Genomic DNA, 18,127 nt, shown 5'->3' with positions numbered 1-18,127 from the left:
GAGGAGGGAGAGCCTACTCATGTGTGTCATTTTCCAGGCTCCTTTATCAGTCCTGATTACGGTTCCCAGAAAAACATGTGAAAGACAGGGTGGGGGCTGCAGAATGACTTTGCAGGTCTTTTCTGGGGATAGCCATGCATGTTCCATCTGCCCCTGCCTTAGAGGCAGCCCTGCCCTCGCTGTGCCCTGCGAAGGGTTTTCCGTGAGCCTTCGCCATTGCTCAGCCAGCAAGCCATTCCTTGGGAGCTTGGGGGGAACTCCTGGTCAGCCCCAGTTGTTTCCCAGAAACGCACTGGTCCCAACACCGCCGGCTCCTGCATCTGTCCAAAAGCCAACGTGAGAGCTGACACTTGCTGCCTGGCTTGCTGCTAAAATCCCTGCCACGGAAAAGCAAGCCTGGCCTAGAGTGGGAATCTGGTCCTGCCAGGACCTTGCCAGTCAGCAGTGCCCGGGACCCGGGGTTTGCATTTGGAATGAGTGATAGCTGGCAGGGAGAGACAGTAAGAAGAACTCAGTCCTCCCACAGACTTCCAGCAACTTTTCCACCCCAGGCCCAGCTCTAGGGAAAAAGAAATAAGACTCCCAGCCAGAAATGTGCCCTCTGCTGTCCTCACAGCTGCTGTGTGACCTCGGGGCCCAGCACCAGGGCTGGGGGAGAGCTTGCCCTCTCCCGAAAGGGGGAAGGGGTGCCCTGGTGAGAAGGGGAAGAACAGGCAGGAAGACTGTCACCAAAGTCCCCACACCGGAAAGTACCACTGGATTCATTCCTTGTATCCACTGTCACCTGCTAAGCATCCCACACAGGCTGGGGAGGACAGCAGGCAGCAGATACCTCCACACACCCTTGGGGTTGCAGGGCCCCCACTGTTAAGACAGCCAGCCACTCTTCCCTCGGGGAAAGAGGCGGCCACATCCCAAGAGATGACACTCAGGTACACCCTGGCCTCTTCTCTTTCTGGCTGACCATCCTAGCAGGGCAGACCGAGGGCACACAGTGGGTACCCTGAGGCTCCCGACCGAGCTCCACAGACAGATGAGGCTTTCTGAGGCTCCACTCTGAGGAGTAGGGAGGAGTCCAGCCAGAAGGGACCCTGATCCTGCTTCCTTATTCCTCTTAACCCACTCCCTTCCCACTGTCCCTCATCAGCAATGCTCCCCAGTCGCCATCAGGTAGCATCACCTGAGACAACACGCATAGCAGGAAGTACTGTCTGCTGGAGGCTGACCAGCGGGGGCAGGGATGCTTCAGGCCGCTGCTGCCCCCATAGCTACAGCCAGGTGCCAAAGGGCACTCAGAGAGGAAGCCAGTGGCCACAGACAACCACACTGCACGCACACACGCACCGTGTGTCGTTAAGGACCTTAACTTAGAATGATGTCTTCTCTGTTCTCCTGACTATAATTATTTTAGCGTGGGAGACCAATCCTGTCTCCTATCTCAGAAGTGCGACATCAGAATCTCACATTCCAGGGTCCTGGAAAATCCCCATGGTCTCCAGCTCCTTCCCTCCTGGAAGCTGAAGCACCACAGGCCCTGCAGACGGACAGCATCCCTGAGAGGCTGGATCATTGGTGGGGTTTAATTCCTACTCCAAGAGCCTCTGCTTAGAGCCACGGAGAACCAGGCATGGCGCATGCCCGCAAGTAACCATGGCAACTTCAGGGAAGTTTCAAACAACCAGTTTGTGAATTGTTGCATTGTTATGTGGTGCTTGGGTGGGTCAGGTCATTGCCTTTCCTTTAAAATAACAAGATCCCTGGATGACACCATTAGGGCCACCATGGGTCTGGCATCTCAGGGGCCACCTCCAGACATCCAGCTACCTTTGCCAGCATCCCACCCCTGTCACAGCCACAAGTCTCTGGATCATGCTGTCCCTCCAAGGGACTGTGAGCTAGTGCACTCCTGCAAGAACTGGGGTGCCCTCTCCCCAGTCTCCCACCCAGTGCAGAAGTCCTGGCAAATGAGAGAGCTCCACTTATATGTGCCCACTCTGCAATCCAGACCCCACGGGATCCCAGGATGCCCAGGGGGGCCAAGCTCCCACAAGAAGCTTCCACAGTGGGGAGAGGGCTGCTGCCCTGCACACACACACACACACACACACACACACACACACACGGGCCTGTGTATGTGCACATGAAAGTGCCAGGACGACTGTGTCCCCACGCACAGAAATCCCCAGGTTTCCTCAAAGGGCCAAGGAGGCCTCAGTGGAGGCAGATAGCAGCCCGTGTCCTGTGGCCACAGCCCTTGTCTGTTCAGCAGACAGCAGGATGTGGCTTTCACTGCCGAGGGCAACCACGCATGTGTCGATGGGTGTGTGTTCTTGCACTCACACACATGTAAACATGCACAGCGTCCTCCGTCCATGGCAAAGCAGCAGTAGCAGGCAGTTACGGCGGGCACCGCAGGCTGCCTAGGCAGCTGCAATCCCCCAGGCAGAACAATGGTGGTGCAGGCCCACCGCCTGCCTGCGGCCACACAGAGTGCTCGCTGCCTGTCGGTCAGAGTGGGAGCTCAGGAGAGCACCTGGCGGCCAGCACGGCTCTGTGTCACAACTGCGGTGGCAAGGCTGGCCTACGTGGCTGTGAAAAGAGGAATCATTTTTAAAGGGAGAAGAATCTTAAATGGCCCTTTCAGCCTTCAGCGCACATAATTGTAGTATCCGAGTTAATGAAAGGCCGGCGTGCTGGCTGGCTGAATAAGGGCTAATGCCACAGCCTGCATCTCACGTGGCGAGGCTCTAGCTCTGGTGTGGAAGCCAGACCACCACGGGGAGGTGGGCAAGGAGGGGAAGGAGGTGGGGAGCAGGAAATGGAGTGCGCTTCCAGGAATGACACGTCTCCCACGCAGGATCACATCACCCATTAGCCGGGGGAGGCCACAGAGTGCTGGCATCTCATCTCTGCACATACTAAGTTTCCTTGATGAAACTGCCAGAGCTGGAATAATACGCAGAACAAATGAAGAAGAAGGACCACTGGGCTTGCCTCTGGTGCCCTGACCGAAGGGCTGGCGGATGTAGGGACACAGGGGAGCCTTTTCGGGTCCAAAATGCAAGCACATGCCCATGACATACACATGTACATACACGTGGCATACACGTGACACAAGCACTTGTGTATGCTCTTATGTACATGTGGGCATGTGCACGGGCAGGAACACACTCACATATGCAATCATCACGTGGCAGGTATGCGCACACATCTGCACACATGCATGTAGACACATATACCCCTGTCTGTGCACCTACACCCACACCACGCACACATGCAACCTGCTTGCTTCCAGCCCCTGAGCACTCAGATCTTCGGCTCTCATCCCAGTCAGATGCTAAGAGGACAAAAAGCCCTGCAGATGTGCTACCTGGAATTCCCCCCACTCCCCACAGCACAAGCTCCATTTGTGAGGAGGCCCAGGGGTCCAATTCCAGAGCTCTGAGTATGTCAGACCCTTGCACAATCCACTCTGGATCCTTCTAACCCACACCCAAGGGGGTTCCTGCCTTACAGGCCCGAGAACAAGGCCAGGCTCAGCCATCTAAGTGAAGGTGGTTGATTTATTCCGACCGTCCTGACTCTTAATGACACAGCTCTCCTCCAAGCCTGCACAGCTGTAACTGTCCATCAAGCAGGGAGGGCAAGTCCTTCCTCCCAGCCAGCCCCTTGTCGCCCTCCCGCCACCACTGCTGGCTTTGAAGGAGCAGGAGGGAAGCCGCAGGAAAGGGTGGCAGGGGGAGCAGAATGAGGCGGGAGGGCAGGGAGCGTGCACAGTCAGGGGCGGGGGGCCTGCGTCCTGCTGCAGCCTGAGTCATGGCTGCCGCTTCGAAGGCAGCACCTCTCCGGGGCCAGGCTCTGCGAAGCTTACCTTCTGGGCACCACCAAGGCAGCCAGACCTTGGGGACCTAGCATTCCCTGGACTGATGTCCAAACGCACCGGCAATCCTCCAAGAGAGCCCTGGAGTGGGAACATGATACTAATTCTCTGTCCAGTCCTCTAGGTCATCCCCACCTCTGGCTGACGCCCCAGGAGGGCTCAAGCCTCCATCCCCGCAGCAGATTGGCTGTTTTCTGTAATTTTAGTATATAAAAATGCATCTCACAGTGGCGAGCATTATAGTTACGATTATTACCTAAAGACTTCCTTTATAGCCTTCATTTGCTGATGCTCATGACTTTCTGAAAAATTATCCTTGGGAACTGAAATTTTCCAAGACTAGTCTTGTGAGTTTTCTTCTTAGGATTTGGGCAAAACGTATTTGGGAAGGGGGAGAAATTAGTGCTCCTGAAGTCAGTCTCCTTGGTGACTTCTGATAAGGAAAGAAAAGCATGGGGGGGGGGTGAGTCTTTAACATGCAAATGCCAGTTCTGTTATTTGGTTTTGCCTGTTCTAAGGAGGCAGTCCAATTTTTACAGTGAGAGCTCAACCTGGGGGAAGCCCTCTGCAACATTCCTTTGGTAGCTTAAGCACGAACAAGGCAGGAAGGCAAATGCCAATTATTGCAATACTGTTGATGCACAAAAAATAGCTAGACATGTATTTTCCAACACAAGGGCAAACTTGCAGAAAGTCAGATGCTGGCGGACCAAAAGAATGCAAGTTCTGTGTGCATTCTTCTTCACTGTCCTAGAAAGAGATCTGCTGGTGAGAAGCAAAGGGTACACACAGGAAGATCGCCTTTTGTTGTCCTAGAATGCTGTCCCCAACCCCACAGCCAGAGCGGTATGGATCAGGAGAAGGGGTACGGGCTTCTCTCCTTCCTTCCTCTTGACCTTCAGCTAAAGGTACAAAGCTGTCACCGTATCAAACAGACTTCTGCCCAACAAAGCTCACTGTAATGCTGGCTGTCTGGGAGTGCTGATTATAATATTACACCACTGACAACAATAATTCTCACCTTAAGTTTCTCCAGCACTTCTCTGTTTTGCTAAGATTCCAAAATACTTGACTAATGTACCCGTGCAGAACACAACTCTGAGGCCCGCAGCAAGCACTGCCAGTCTCGTTACACATTGCTTAAGGAAAGGCAGCGAGGAAGGGCGTAGATCCTGTGCCCACCTGCAGTCCACAGGAGCCTGAGCAGGAAACCCTGGGCCCTGGCTCCCCCTCGGCTGTCCCTGCATTAGGCCCCTGAGCCACACTTAATGATGGCCTCACATCAGTGCGGGAAAGTCGATATTCCAGAGAAGCAGTGCAGGCTTGCTCTTCGTTCCTAATGGGCTTTGCGAAGCGGTGCTTTGGTTTTTTGTGCACTGAGTCCCAAGACCCAAAAGCATGTCCAAGCCGAAGGCAGGGTGGAACAGAGCTGCTCAGTCTGAGTGGGAAGGGCCAGAGTCTCAATCTACAGGCTCAGAGGAGTTGGGAAAGTGGAAGAAGGAGGATCATGATTCTTCTTCCCTTCCATTATAGAAGATCAGCTGGCATGGACCTGGCCCATGCTCATAACCCAAGACCACGCCCCCTGCAAAGGCAAAGGCGCTGGCTGCTGTCGCCCTCTCGCTGTGTCTCTGACTCCCATCAGGAGTGGAGACATGAGTGGAGGCAGTGCCCGGCCCCGGAACACACCACACACTGGAGCCCACCACGCCCTGCATACCCTGACCAGGGTGATCCGTGTGCCCACAGCCTCCCAGTCAGGACCCCACACCTTCCTGTTTGGCCACAGGGTGGTCCTGAGAGCAGGAGGTGCTGGGATCCTCCTTGGAGACCATCCAGCTCCCCAAGTTCCTGAGGTCCTCTCATGTCCCCATCTTGCCTGCAGGGACAGTGGCCCCCACCCTGGCCGGCAACCTCCCCTGGGGCCATTTTTAAATGACATCATCTACCTGAGCCATGAAACAGTTCAGAACCCACTTCCTCAGGCCTGACCCTCGCCTCACTCCTCTAACAGGCGCCTGCACCAAGGGTCACTGTCCCCACCACACCAGGCACGGGCTACAGAGATGCAGCACAGCTGCCCCGCAGCTATGCCTATGACACAGTCTGTGTCCCAGCTGAGCAAGGAGAGCTCCTGGCACCTGCCCTGGGTGACAGAGTTGGGAGGTCTGTGCCCCCTCTCCACCACATGCCATGGGCAACCCTGCCACTCCCCGGAGTCTGGTCTCATGCCTGGCTCTGACAGGTACAGCGTCCATCCCCAGTGGGCTCAGAGGCTCAGCCTTGTTCAGAAGCTGTGTTCCATCTAAATGTGCATGTAACCGCAGCGGGGTGAGGGGTCAATGGCTCTTAAAAGATATCAGTGGAGGGGCACAGGGAGAGGCTGAGACGTACACTCTTAGGGGAGCTGCCAGACAGTCACTTCCCAGAGCTAACTGGGTGACGCATCACATGGGTGGACCCTGACGGTGAGCGGCCTGGGGCCTCGTGGAGGCCATCGGGAGCTTATCCATGGCCCACCCAGCTCAAGCAGCTTTCAGATTCTCCTTTGATCTCTGGGATAGAAAAATGATAGGCGACACAGGGACCCAAGGGTGTGGGCGGCAGCACATATATTAAAAAGTCATTTTAATACCTCTCTGCTGGACAGAGGGCAGAATGCCCTTCTTGCTGTTGTAAATAGCAAAAAAGAGGGCCAGGGAATGGTGTTATAGTTTATATCTACACATCCCTCCAGAGCCTCCTGCACTCGTGGGCGGAGCTTTGGAAGAGGACGGGACCTCAGCTCTGCTCCAGCAGACCTGCTGATGAGAGGTGGGGGCCCGGTCTCAGTGGGCGTGGCCTGGAAAGGTGCATCTTCCTCCCTGGCTCTTCCCTTTACTCTTGGCTTCCTTCCTGCCATGATGTGAGCAGCTTTCCTCCGCCATGCCCCTCTGCTGTGGTGTCCTGCCTCGGAGCCAGCAGACCAGGGAATAAAAATGTGAGCCAAAATAAACCTCTCCTCCTGGCGCTGTAGGGGTCAGGTGTTTTGTCCTGGTGATGAGGGTAGGGGCTGAAACAGGTGGGGTGGGGAAGAAGTTATCAGCGGAAGATGCTTTGATTTCATGGTGTTCAACAGCTCCTTTGTGCAGACTCCAGAGCTTCACCCCACACCCGTCCTCAGGACAAAGCTCCAGGAAAAACTGGTTACTTCCTATTCAGACCATTAGAGAGCTGTCTCATTTGCACTCAGTAAGGATCTCCAACCATTGAAGTTTTACTTCTAAATGTGCCTAGGTGTGTACACCTCTTTAAATCTTTCTCCAAATGGAATCCACTCTTTTCATACAAGTATACTTTATGCCTTTTGGCTTCAACAGACGGTTTTATATAAAAAGACTTCATTGCCGAGAACAGCCTGCTTCTCTGTGTTCTCATTATCTTTGCCTAAAAGAAAACTCTCCTGCCACATAAGGCCTCACCCAGGAACCATCTTTTGCCTGGGGAATTTCAAGGAGGAGGAGCAGGGGAGGCAGCTAGATTAGAGGGGCCAGTGTGCCTACATCTTCATTCCTCCGTCTCATTTGGTGTCACAGAGGAGAAAACACTGGGGCCCAGTCCTTGGTGTTCTGTCTGTTCACAGCTGGATATGTGACTGTGTCCTAGGTTTGTGCAGTCCATAGCCTCCGCAGCCGTATCAGTGGCCCTACAGGTAAGAATTTGATTTTAGGGGCCTGGGTCACTTTTTGTTTTCTTATTTATTTTACTGGAGGGAAATTTTGAAGCAAGACAAGATGCCACGGGGAAATAAAGGCACATAGTCTCCTCTCTCTGGTACACGAGGTACGTGTTATGGTCTCAACCCCCGCCCCAAGAGACTTGAAACCGTGCAGGGTCTGGTGGGAGCAGGTGTCTGGGCCAAGGCAGTTTCAGCATCTGAAACAGGATTGGTTTCTAAAAGGGCTAAACTAGACAAAGCTGACTATTGGACCCTCCTCGGGCTCTTTGGCACGACCCCACACTTCCAGAAGGGTGACCCAGGCCCTGAGCAGGGAGCAGGAGTCCTGGGTTAGGGTTAGGGTTGTGTGGAGCCCTGCACAGCAGCAGGGAGGGAGGAGGTGGCCAGGCACCGTGCAGCTCTCCTGGAATCGTGGGAGAACCCTCTTGGCACTGCCTCCGAGCAAAGTGATAAGTGGGTAAAGTTCTGCTAAAAATACACGCCTTCCCCTCCTTCCTTCTCTTCTGGGAATATGTTCCAGGCCTCGATAATTGAACCTTCAAAGAAAACCCACAATCATTTGGACCTCTCTGCACTTCATCCTCAGAGAAAACCGTTGACACTGAGGACCCTGGCGTGGCGTGACAGGAAAAGTCACAAGCTCCGCATGGCCAGGGTCATCAGCAAGAGCCATCCCCGGGCCACACAGGGGCGGAGATGAGAGGAGACGTTGTGTTTTATTTTGTTGTTCCTTCCAAAGATTCCCCCAGAGCCCACAGCTTGCTCCCCGGCCAGTGGGATCCTCCACGGGCAGGCCCACCTCCCTCTGGCTTGGCTGCCTCCTTCTCTCTCTGACAGCAAGGCCTCCACTGCCAGCATTTCCAGCAGAAAGAGCTGGCTGTAAGAGGGAGGAGGGCAAGGAGGGCCCCTCGGAGCTTGCCCACTGAGACCTAGAGAACGGGGCTGACCAGCTGACACACAGCAGACGACCATAGGCCCCTGGGTTGCACAGGTCAGGCAAAGGTTCAAGGCCCAGTGAGGATGCCCAGCCCTTCCTTGCCACTGGAGGACAGAAACATGGTGGTCAGTATGGCCATAAATGTCCCATTCCACAACGAAGCGCATCTCCAGACCCCTTATCTATGCTGAGGTCCATGGTCCTTTCCCAGGCCATGAGCACCAGCCTGCTGGCGGACCCTCGCTCTGTCCTGCCTCTTCCATCCAGTTTCCCACACCACTTTGCAAAGTGCAATTTATAGTCTGTGAACTTGCCCTGGGCTGTCAGACAAAACACTTTCAAATAAAGTAACAGACTCTTTATTATCTCAAGTCACCTTCCAAGGCATGTTTTGGTGTCAGCTTAAGCGTTGGAGAAACTGTGATAGCACGCTAATTTACTAAGTGCGCTGCACCAAAGAGGTGTGCCAGCCACGTCAGTATAGGCCACAGGGATTTTCCTGTTTTTGTTTTTAAGGGGTTTTCTTTTCAGTCCTGGGAATTAAACCCAGGGCCTTTGCACTACGCTACATCCCCAGCCCTTTTTACTTTTTTTATTCTGAGACAGGATCTCACTAAGTCACTAAGTTGCCCAGATTGGGCTCCAATTTGCAATCATCATGCCTCGCCTCCCAAAGTGCTAGGATTACAGGCACGTGCCACCACGCTTGGCTCCTCCTAAGGAAGAATGTTCATCCTCTGTTTCTGGGTCCCCAACACAGAGCAGGTCCAACTGAAAGGGACTTACTCCATTCTTACCGCCACCCAACTCGTAGTCAAGTCCCGCAGGCACTACAAGGAGGAATTACACAAATGCCTACACCAAGAGGACACAGAAGAAGAGGGGGAAAGAGGGAGACACTAAGAGAGGGAGGTGGAGCCAGAATATTGTAAATAGAAAAGAAAGCCATGGCTCCAAGAGGAACCAACTTCAGAGAGGCAGCAGAAAATAAGATGTTTCTGCCATCTAAATGTTGCATGAGGCTGGGAAAATATAAAAGAACAAGGGGAGGAGCTGCAGCTAATCAAAAAGATGCAGGTGCAAACGGGACGTGTCCAAATTGCACCCAGGCCGGAAGCACAGCCTGCTGCAGGTGAGGACTGGGGAGAGGCAGGCTCCCTGGGAGAAGCATCTGCGTGGAAGGGAGAAAGTTTCCCCTTCACTTGTTTAAAAATAAAAAATTCCTCACTGCATGTCAGCTGCGTGTCAGGTTCCATTTGTCTTTGTAACAGAGTATCGAACAGGAGCGAGGAAATAAATAAACACAGAGAGACAACCGACCGAAGATTGCAGGCACACGGATGGGCTGGAGGAGGTGAGCCCCACGCCACAGACACTAAAATACATCTCAATTTCGCACGCAGCATGGTCGCTCTGTGCCCACGGTCATGTTCTTCTCCCCTCGCTGCCCCGCTACCCCCAGCACCTCTGGGTAGGATGGGAGCACCATTGTGCACGCTGTCCCTCCTAATCCCACAAGCATGACTCAGACAACGCTCTGCCATTGATGGGAGAGGAGTAAATCAACCAAGATGCTGCGCTTAGGAGCAAGGTACCTGCAACTTCCACAGTCAGAGCAAAGGGACCTTGGGCAGGTGGGAGGGAAAGCAAAGGAGGCTGCAGGGGAGAGGCAACACCAGGCTGAACCAGCGTGGCGAAGCTCAAGATCAGAGCTGGGGGTAACATTTTCTCTGACCACTCGCATGCCCAGTTCATCCCTAGATACCAGGAGCTCCATTTCTCTCTCCATTTCACCTAGTTCAGGGATGAGAAGCGGCAGGAGCAGGACAAGGCCTGCTCCCTCAGTGCTAGGAGGTACCTCCTCGCTGTAATTACCTCTTTGCTGGCCCTGGGCTGCCTGGCTCTGCATGTGCCTGGAAAGCCCTCCCCTTCCCCTACCAAGGCCAGGGCTTAGGTCTGTGTCGCCAGCCCTTGGCCCTGTCCTTGGTGCTGGCCGGCTGCGTGCCACATGGCAGGGCCATCTTCTTCCAGCCAGGCCTCAGGAAGGGAAGGGAATACACCCGCCCGCTGCGGCTCTGTCCTAGGTCTTCGGAAACAGAGCATTAGCGCCTAGGGGGAGCAGTGTCAGGGCCTGACCCTAAGGGAACTTTCCTGGACTCTGGGCTTCTGCTGAGGCCACCGAGGTCGTGGGTGGATACAGGTCTTTCCCACTCCCAGGGCCCTGGGGAAGGTGGATCAGAGCAATCGTCTATGCTGGGGCTGGGGGTCCTGTTAGAAACGGGGGAATTCGGGCCAGAAAACCATAACAGCTCCAGCCCATAGCCCACAGCCACTGGCAAGCCCTCCCCTGGCACGAAGCTGCCGGCCACGCCGGGCTGTCTCGGCCTTTTTGCCTCTGTTCCTTAACCTCTTTGAGGTTCCCCACCTCACCCTCCCAGGGACAGCCCAGCATTCCCAGAATCTCCTGGCCGGGAAATGAGGGGTTAAGCATCGCTTCCAGGAGTGCGTGGTGAGCCCGGCGCCCGCCCACGCAGGGAGGCCTCCAGTCCCCGGGGAGGGGCGGGGTGGCGCCTCCGTTCACCTTGCTTGCATCCGCTGAAGGGAGCTCCTGGCCCGCAGGGGGCGAGGGCGGGGGCGGGCCCTAAGAAGGCGCCCCTCGGCCCCTAGGCCTTCCACAGGCCCCCTCCCCCCAGCCCCCAGCTCTCATCAGCCCGCGCCTTCTCTACAACTTTCTCCCCTCACCCTTCACAATTTTCGCTCACCTGGAGGGTCTGGTTTTAATTAGTGTAATATCCCCGTTAACAACGCAGCCTAATTAAGACATCCGCCCCGAGTCCGCGATTCACACTTAATGAGCACGCTCTGCCGCAATGTTTACACTCTTTTTTTCATTATTTTTTGCAGACTAGTAAAACCAAAGCCAGCTTCTGGCTAAAAGACTTCATTACAGACGACCCCACTCCATGAGCCCCGTACCTGCTCCATGCTAAGTGCCCTGGGCTCCCCAGCCAAGTCGGCGTTAGAGGCAGGAAATTAACGACCCGGCGAGCACGAGCGAGAGAAGCGACTTCATCTCCAGCTGCGGAAGGAGGGGACTCTCCCAGGGACGGATCCCTCCGCCCCAGCCCTCGGCCTGCACCGCCCGGTATCTCGTGCCTCCGGACTAGCGGCCCCCCGAGTCCTTTTAAAAGGGACCATTAAATAAGAGTCCCTCCCGAAAGCAGGAGCAGAAGTGGGCAGCTCGGTCATCCAGGAGTTTCGACCCACCTCGCTGGCCCCCAGCCCAGCCCAGCCCAGCCCAGCCAGCGGACTCCAGGAACATCCCGCCCACACTCCCCGTGAGACCCTGGGTTCCCGGGCCCCTCAGGACGCTGGTCGCCGCGTCTCAAGTCCTCGCACGGCCTGGGTGCGGGCCCCGGTTGGCCAGGCGCTGCGGGGCCGCGCGCCAGGGGAGGCTCCGCGCCTCGGTGTAAGGGGTGAGGCTGCGAACCAGAGCCCCGCACGACTGCCGGCCTCGCGTGCCCCGAGACACCGCAGGAGACCCCCGGCCAAAGGGCAAGCCTCGCCGCTTTCCCAGGCATCGGGGCAGAAAGTTTGGGCCAGGGGCGTGCCAGGCCCCCTGGCGTGGCTTCCCAGCTGGGGTGCACCTGCTCGGGAGGCGGTCGAGGCTCGGGGAAGGCAGCCTGGGCGCGTGCCGGAGTCTGGCTCAGCCGCTCTCCAGACTCAGCGGCCGGGAGCGCTCCCCCCCCCCGCCCCCTGGAGGGCCCCGCGCGAGCCCGCCCCCGCCGCTCTGTCCCCGCGCACTCCGCGGCGCCAAGGCCCTGGTCCTCCTTAGGGACCCGAGGAGCCCCTTTCTTCCCACAGCTCCTTAGGGTCATCCACCTTTCCGGCGACTCTCCCAAAGGATCACCCAGTCAGGACTCCCTCGGGCCTGCGTGCAGCCTGGGCCGTCTCCCCGGACTCGACCCGCGGGCCGGGATCTCCGTGCGCCTCGGCCTCCCCCGCCGGGGAGTTCCCCGAGCCGGGCATTGTGCCGCTGCCGCTGCCGACACGGTCACGCAGCGCGCGGGACTCCCCGGTGTCTCCATAGAGCCTGACCCGGGCCTTCCCATTCACAAAATCGCCTCCTGGTCCCCTGCGGGCACACGCGCCCCGACCCTGCGCGGGGACCTCTGACCCCAAGGGCACCACCCCTCCCAGCGCGACCTCTGGTCGGTGCGGGTCGCGGGTCGCGGGTCCCTGGCCAGGCTCTGCAGCCCCGCCTCCCGCTGCGGGGTCCGGTGCGCCCCTCCTCGAGCGCTGCTCCCACCCCCAGCCCAAGCGTGGCAATGGTGCTGACAGCCGCAGGGCGAGGCGTGCGGCAGAGTCGGGCTACTCACGGGCTCAACGTTCCCCGCAGCAGGTGATGGGGTCCCGGCGGCCATGCCCCGGCTTCATCCCGGCCACACCAGCGAGCCGGCGGCGAGGGGCGCGAGAGGCCGGGCTGGGGCGGCGGCAGCGGCGTCTCCAACGACCACGCGAGCTGCCGGGGGCCGCGCCGCGCCGCTGTCCTGGGAGGCTCCGCGCTACCGCCGTTGCTCCTCCGCTCTTCTCCTTTCCGCTCCTCCTCTCCTCGCCTCGCCTCTCTCGCGCTCCCCCCCCCCCACCCTCGCTCTCTCGTTCCTCTGGCTGGCTCGGCTGGAGCGAGAAGGCGGCAGCAGCACGCGGCGGCTCAGGCGGAGCGCGCAGCGCGTGCTGGAGGAGGGAGGGGGCACGGGTGGTGGGGAGGCCGGGGGTGGGGGAGGGCTCCCGGCGGGCTGAGTGGGGACGCACTCTGGCGGCCGGCCGCAGAGTCAGCCCAGTGGAGCAGGGGGCATAAAGTGATGGGCGACGCACAGGGCGCCCCAGAGCCCAGTGCCGGCCCTGGTCCCCTCAAGCACCGCCCAGGTTGCCGCCTCTCCTCCCTGCCCCACTCAGATGGATCGCGGTGAGACCCGCCCAGGCAGCCCGTAACAGTGCCCCCCCCCGTCCCCCAGTACACTCCTGCCTCTATTTCTGAGACTTGCCAGAGATGCCCCAAAATGCGACTTGGTCATAGAGCCACAAGGATGGACATCCCCTCCCCAGCTGCTCTTCATGGCCGCCTCTTTCACTACCCACAGCCCTCTCCCACCTCAGGACCTTTAATAGTGTCTTCCTGCCCTCAGAATGGAGTAATCCCGCCGACTCCAAACCCAGCCATAGTGGTTGTCCAGATTGGCCAATCGGACCACCTTCAACATTTCCACCCAGGTCAGTTTAGGATTTGCCTAAAATGGGGGGAGTCGGGACATCCTGTCTCAACCCACGGTAAGGGGACCTGCTATGCATCTCTAGACTTGGGATTGGGGACCAGAGACTGGGAAGTAGCTGGATCCTCTGGGCTGGCAGGATGAGACCCAGGAAGGGCAAGTGGCTCAGGCCTTGGCATTCGACACCAGAGGTAGACAAGGGGCCTGGATGTCCCCAGGACGACCCAAATGGGTTTAAACAGGCCCCAGACACTTCTAAAACTAGAGACAATGGTGCCAGTCCTGTTCAGGGGAACTGGGCAGCATCCCTCAAGGACCTTTCCCATCTCAAAACAAACCAATGAAAAAGCTGTCCCCAGGTTGCCTTGACTCCTGGGCGCTACTTCTAGAACAATCAGATGCCTCCTTGCACCTGACCGTACTGCTTTACTGTGCGAGGCAGAAAGAGAATTAGGGGGAGCCTGAAAGGTCTGGAGCCATAAGGAGAGGGGTGTGTGGTCCTGTGCTGGGGCTCGGGCTCGGGCTTGGGCTCGGGCTCGAGCTGGTGGCTGCCTTCCCTGCAGAGCAAGGAGAGACAGAGCCCAAGACAAGTGGCTGCTGCCCACTCACGAGGTTAATGCTTTTAATTTCTGGCCCTTCGGCCTATCTGGGCCATTGATCTGTCTTGACCGGTGGGAATCATGCTCTACAATTCCAAGTCAGCTGCTGGGCCCTGCAGCTAAACACCAGATAAATGCCTTGTCTTCGAGGGAAGCAGCTGCTTGGTTGAGTGAACTTTCCCCAGCCCCAGATTGGAAATGGCACATTCCCTACTCAAAAGACCTAATTGGCTCTCTCTGTCCTCTGCTGTCAGATGGCCCAGGCTTTTGCGGCCTATGACTGGTGGCTGGGCCCACCCACACCCCATCACTCACCTGTCTATGGCCTCTCTGTGCTGCAGTGTCCTTGTCCCCCTCGTCCACGTTCTTCCTGCCTGGGAGTCCTTCCTATCTGGCAGGTCCCCTTGTTCTCCAGAATCTCCTCCCAGAAGCCTCCCAAAGAGTGAGGTCTCCAGCTACCCACACAGCTGCAACTGCTAGGAAGTGGCAGGGCGTATGTCCCTGGTACCGCTGTGAGCAGGTGCAAGAGCGGAGAACTGTGACTTGCAAGTCCCCATCATCACTCCTCCAGGTCATTCTGGAAATGCTTTAAAAACAACACCAAACTCCACCCATCCCATCCCAGAGCTGGGCATGCAGTCAGCCCATGCAGACGGCCAGACAGGAATTGTAGTTGGTGCCTGCAGAAAAACAGCTGTAGCACCTGCCTGCCCGGGTGCCCCTTGGGGACAGACCCCAGGGTGCTTGCCCTTCAGTCCCAGCTGCTGTCCACAGGAGTCTGCCCAGAGAAGGGTGTCAGGTCCAGTCCGTGCATCCTCACACTGGGGCCAACCAGGGAGCCTTCCCCTGGGGGTACCACCTCTAATTTGGAAACTTTATTTTTAAAGACGCTAGCGTGTGGGGCAGAACTGGGAATAGTCCTTTGCAGTAACGTTTAGAAAAGAAACAAAGGGAGGTTTGGTCAGGCTGACAACTCAGCACACAGACCACTTTGCTCTCTGTGAAAACCTCCTAAAACTACAAAAAGAGATTTTTTTTTTTAAAGGTGAAAATCCCCAGGTACTGGAGAGCAGAAGAAAGGCAACAGTAATCAGCTGTAGGCTTCAGAAAAGTCAAGGCAGGAGGGCACAGCCCATGGAAATGGCAAGCAAAAACTTCGAAGGCTCAGAACCAGCAGTCCAGGTACCTGTACAAGGGGCCCCAGAACCCTAGAGAGGACTAGATGGTCCTGCAGGCTTTTTCTGGGGCCCCAAAACAAGGAGAGAAGGGCATCCTGAAAGAGAAACCTCTCCCTGCCCCACAGCACCGACACTCTGACCTTCACCCTCTGTGTCAGCACCCAGGGGAGTCTTCCAGAGGAAACTGACGCTCACCAAGAGGAAATGTAAAGAGACAGCTTTGCCATTCCTCAGCCAAGACCCCAGTCAGTCTCTCCAGAGGGAAGCCCCAGCACAAGCCCACCCAGCCCCAAGCTGCCTCCCTCGAGCTCATTTGAGCCCTTCAGACAACCCTGAAGAGAAAACCCAACAAGACAACCACCAGGGTAGGGGCAGGTGAGGGGGGATCTTTGAAGAAACAGACTTAGGCAAGGAGGAGAAAATATCAGAAATAGCCGTATTTAATATCCTCGAAGAGATCAGAGGAGATATTGCATCCCAGAACCAAGAGCAGGATGCTATTTTAAGGAGAACATTTAGAGAACAAAAAGGGCTGGGAAATTAAAAGCATGAGAGCCGAAACAAAAAAAAAAAAACTCAACAGACTGGTTGGAAGATAAAAGTAAGCGAATGTCCCAGAAGGCACAGCAAAAAGACAAAGAGGAAAAAAGAAAGAAAGGAGGAAAAATTAGATGCCACATTCAAACTACACAAAAGAATTCTGGGGCGGCGGGCTGGGGGTGAATGAGAATCACAAACTATTTAATTCAAGAAATGTTCCCAGAAATGAGAATGAGTTTTCAAATTCTACACACAATGGATGGAAATTGACCCACATCAAGGCATATTATAATAGAAAATAGAGAAAGTTCCCTCAGGTTTCCAAGCACTATGAAAAAGAGCAAGGGTGAGAGTGACTCCTGAATTTTCAACAGCAACAGCAGGGCAAGCTAACAAACAACACAGTATGCCTTCAAAACGCCAACAGATAGTGATTTCTGGCCTAGAATCTTTTACTTAATCAAAACGACAATAAAATGTGAATTAAAATAAAGACGTTTGAATAGGCAAAGTGTCAAAAATATTATTTCCTGTGTGCCATCTTCCAGCTACTGCAGGATGTGCTCCAACAAAACAAAGAAGGAGAACATGAAAGAGGGCAACAAGGGAGAGAGAAAACAGGGGCTCCACTAAGAAAACAAGAGGGACAGGTGCACAGGACAGTGAGAAGAGATGACAAGAGGGCAGATGTGCACTAGGCAAGAAGCCATCGTCTAAATGAGAGCAGGGAAACCAGACAAGCCAACTGTCCAGGGCACAGACACATCGAGGGCTGTCGTCAGTGAAATGCTTTTGACACCGTAAAAACCTGGCCTAGAATCTTCTCTGTACTCAGAGGCCAGGCTGAGATGGAGTTCCCCCTCCTCTCTCTCTGCAGCACAACTGATATAGGCTGGACACATTTCAGCCCTCAGAGGTCTCCTACCTTGACCCACTCTTAGAAATGGGAAGGAGGTCACCGTGAGCTAGGAAACAGAAAGGCAGATCAGCTGCTTACCCCACCCAGCACCCAGCCAGGCACCCCAGCTGGCGTCTCCTTTCCCCAGGACCCCTTATGCCCTGCTTACTCTCGAAAAGGGTCTCTTGAAAATTGCTGGGCAACTGAGGTCCAAGACCTTTCCCTTTGTCTCCTCCCAGGCCCCTCCCTCTAGGAACAGCAGCCCAAAGGCACCTTGGGCAGAGAGGACACCGAAGGTCAGCTTCTGTCTCCATCACCATGCACATCCACTCTGGAAGTTAATGACAGCACAAAAATAGGGTAAAATGTTTGAGGAAAACAGGGTATGAGGGGGCTTCTTTCCCATCACCAGCTTTTAACGTTAGGCCCACAGATAAGCAATACCACAGGCTGCTGCGGAGATTATGTTACATCTGGTACCAGGTTGCCCAAGTGGTCTAATTTTATTTTATTTCATTTTATTTTATTTATTTTTGTGGTTCTGGGGATTAAACGTGGGACCTTCTCACTGAGCTGCCTTCTCAAGTCTTTTTGTTTTTGTTTTTACTTTGAGACAGGGTCTCATTAAATCACTAAGTTCCCCGGGCTGGGCTCCACTTTGTATCTGCCTGCCTCAGGCTCCCCGAGTGCTGGGATTACAGGTGTGTACCACTTCACTAGGCTCCACAGAGTGAATTATGTTCGCCTAATGCAGCCTAGACCTCCTTGTCTCTCTTTCTCTCCCTCTGTCTCTCTCTCTCACACACACACACACACACACACACACACAGGTTTGTATTCCTGCCCCCAGTGCAGGCCTGCAGCATGGTGGACACCAGTCCTGACGGCTCCCACCCAGGCAGGGCCCACCTGACCTGGTGTAATGGATCACCCGAAGACCCCGCTAGTGCTCCTGTGCAGAAGCTTCTACCCCACAGGGCTCTTGGGCTCCACGGAACACACAGTGGCACCCCTTGGAGGCCGGGGCACCAACCAGCTCCCCTTAGCAATGATGTCACAGGCCCAGCTGCCAGACAGGAGCCCCGGTGACCTGGCAGCTGAGGGGGC

At 55.9% G+C, this 18,127-nt stretch overlaps 1 protein-coding gene and 1 long non-coding RNA gene across 16 annotated transcripts in view; one reads left to right on the top strand and one right to left on the bottom strand.

Annotated features, from left to right (window-relative positions):
• Rbfox3 (RNA binding fox-1 homolog 3) overlaps positions 1-13,495 on the bottom strand; it is a 393,013-nt gene extending 379,518 nt beyond the window's left edge. For 3 of the 14 annotated variants that reach the window (XM_021241213.2, XM_087208363.1, XM_087208369.1), the window contains exon 1: positions 11,512-11,650. The gene's annotated coding sequence lies outside the window, so the exon portion shown is untranslated. Of the gene's footprint in view, positions 1-11,511; positions 11,651-12,417; positions 12,685-12,914 lie in introns of those variants that run through there. The other 11 variants (XM_021241212.2, XM_087208362.1, XM_087208375.1 and 8 more) reach the window with 9 other exon arrangements.
• LOC110345099 (uncharacterized) lies at positions 11,617-16,176 on the top strand. 2 transcript variants are annotated; one of them, XR_002388189.2, is made up of 5 exons: positions 11,617-11,680; positions 11,760-11,873; positions 13,722-13,806; positions 15,450-15,586; positions 15,708-16,176. It is a non-coding gene; the product is annotated as an uncharacterized LOC110345099 (long non-coding RNA). The 2 variants fall into 2 exon arrangements; XR_002388188.2 differs by lacking the exon at positions 11,617-11,680 and having other exon boundaries at positions 11,761-11,873; positions 15,741-16,176.
• The last annotated feature ends 1,951 nt before the right edge of the window (positions 16,177-18,127 follow it).

This window comes from Heterocephalus glaber, unplaced genomic scaffold, assembly GCF_053883595.1.
Source record: "Heterocephalus glaber isolate CG9 unplaced genomic scaffold, H.glaber_assembly_v1.0 deba00000937, whole genome shotgun sequence".
NCBI classification, from domain to species: Eukaryota; Metazoa; Chordata; class Mammalia; order Rodentia; family Bathyergidae; genus Heterocephalus; species Heterocephalus glaber.
This window is presented reverse-complemented; position numbering and strand designations above follow the sequence as displayed.